The following is a 2433-nucleotide window of genomic DNA, read 5'->3' on the forward strand; positions in this document are numbered from 1 at the left end:
GTTGCCGGCTCATGTCCCATTTTTCACCCACCAGTGCCCCCAAGCCCTTCCCCACCAGGCTGTTCTCAATCCGTCCGTCCCCCAGCCTGTGCTGCTACCGGGGATCGCCCCGACCTCTGAACTCGCCTTGTTGAACTTGATGAGGTTCCTGACAGGGCTCTGGGGGTACAGGCGTTCTACAGATGCTTCGTATTTCTCCTGATCCATAATCTCTGCTCCCTAAAACCTGTCTAAGGACAGCAGAGAGGTGGGATTTGTCTTGAGGGTGCCCGGTTAGCTCCGTTGGGCTGAAATGCTTCCGTGCCGCTGTATTTGGAGTGAAAGTACTGCTCCTGCTGATCTACGTGGTCCTGTGTCGCTGTCGCCACGGATCAAAGGGGTGCCCGTGTCCCTGGGGACCCCTCGGTGGGGAAGGGATGCCCCAGAGCTGGCAAAGCCAAGCTGCCGCGCTGCGTGAGTGATATGAGAAGCGAGACAGCGTGACCGAAGGGTGGGAAACTGCCAAGAGGACGTGGCTAGGGATTTTGAGATGTCAAGCAAGCCAACTCGCTGCAAACACGATTATCCTTCTCCAACGAGTTGTTATTGCAGCCGCAGCTGTAGATAACTGAATGTAAGAGGTCGTTGTGTAGATGCGAAGACGCTCTGACGCAAAGAAACTGAAATTAATTGGCTTGTGATGTCCTTGTGTCCATGAGCTGGAGATTCTGAACAGTAGAATCATCGAATCATGAAGGTTGGAAGAGACCTCTGAGATCATCGAGTCCAACCGTCGACCCAACACCCTCATGCCCACTAAACCATGTCCCTCAGCACCTCATCTACACGTCTTTTAAATACCTCCAGGGATGGGGACTCAACCCCTTCCCTGGGCAGCCTGTTCCAATGTTTCACCACTCTTTCAGTAAAGACCTCACGTCCAACCTAAACCTCCCCTGGTGCAACTTGAGGCCGTTTCCTCTCGTCCTGTCGCTTGTTACTTGGGAGAAGAGACCGACGCCCCCCTCGCTACAACCTCCTGTCAGGTAGTTGTAGAGAGCGATGAGGTCTCCCCTCAGCCTCCTTTTCTCCAGGCTGAACAACCCCAGCTCCCTCAGCCGCTCCTCATCACGCTTGTTCTCCACAGACAGGGCGTGGGCCAAGACAGCTTTGAGGGAAGGGGCTCTTAGCAGACTGTGAGATGAGTTCTGTACACGTAAATGGGTGAAAAAGGCGAGGGATCAGCCAGGGGCGCAGTCTGGTTCCCCTTGTGACTTTCTGAATAACCCGGGGCGAGTCACGAGCTCTGCTCGCTTTCTCGGCTGCATCCTGGACTGTGGTTTTTCAGATTTTAGCAGAGCAGCCTGGCAGCGCTCGGGTCGTTCTTGCGCCTGAGGTGCTGAGCCGTTGCCTGAGCAGGACTTTAGGAATTTGCCGTGCCGGTGGAAGTGCTGGAGTTTGGACAGGCCAGAGAGTTAAAGCCTTTGTTTGCCCAAACCCGCGTCGTCCCTCCTGGCTGAAAGTCAACGTCTCACGGCACTGCTGTCGTGGTTTAACCTCAGTCGGCAACTGAGCCCCCCGCAGCCGCTCGCTCACTCCCCCCCACCCGGTGGGATGGGGGAGAGAATTGGAAAAGCACAAGTGAGAAAAACTCGTGGGTTGAGATAAAAACAGTTTAATAGTTGAAATAAAATGATAATAATAATAATAATACACAAAGCAAGTGATGCGCAGTACAATTGCTCACCACCCGCCGACCGATGCCCAGCCAGTCCCCGAGCAGCGGCCCCCCCCCGCCAGCTTCCCCCCGTTTATGTACTGAGCATGACGTCCCATGGTATGGAATGTCCCTTTGGCCAGTTTGGCTGTGCCCACTCCCAGCCTCTTGAACCCCTCCAGCCTTCTCAGTCGGTAGAGCATGGGAAACTAAAAAGTCCTTGGCCAGTGTAAGCACTGCTCAGCAACAACTAAAACATCGGTGCCTTATCAACTTTGTTCTCATCCTAAATCCAAACCACAGCACTGTACCAGCTACTAGGAAGGAAATTACCTCTATCCCTGCCGAAACCAGGACAACTGCCTCGCTTACCTCCTGCACGGTCGCTCTGAGAAACAACTCCTTGTTCCTGAAATAATTTTGTGACGTCGGGACGTTCTGCCAAGCGGGCGCTGTGCTCTGTACCGGGGCGGCTGGCGCAGCGGTGCTTTCTGAAGGGCCCGTCAGAACCGACGTTGTGCTAAGGATCGGGTTTGGTTTTGTACAAATCAGGAGAGCTTTCGGACTGGAATTGCCTTTTAGTGCTGCACAGCAGCAGCAGAGCACGGCTGGGGAAGCTCGGGCTGGAAATAAAGAGGTGCCGGGCATTCACTGACGGACGCTGGAGGAGACGGAAGACCGAGTGCTGGTGGAAAACCACGAGCTCCGCCTCGCGTCGGGGCTGCCGGCGGGAAAGC

General features: G+C 54.9%; 1 protein-coding gene across 1 annotated transcript in view; it reads left to right on the plus strand.

The window, feature by feature from the left end:
- The window catches only part of TBRG4 (transforming growth factor beta regulator 4), a gene marked incomplete at its 3' end in the record, with an annotated part of 14447 nt that overhangs the window by 1559 nt on the left and 10455 nt on the right, over positions 1-2433 (plus strand).

The sequence above is a fragment of the Pygoscelis adeliae genome, unplaced genomic scaffold, assembly GCF_000699105.1.
Source record: "Pygoscelis adeliae isolate BGI_AS28 unplaced genomic scaffold, ASM69910v1 Scaffold455, whole genome shotgun sequence".
In the NCBI taxonomy this organism is placed as follows: domain Eukaryota; kingdom Metazoa; phylum Chordata; class Aves; order Sphenisciformes; family Spheniscidae; genus Pygoscelis; species Pygoscelis adeliae.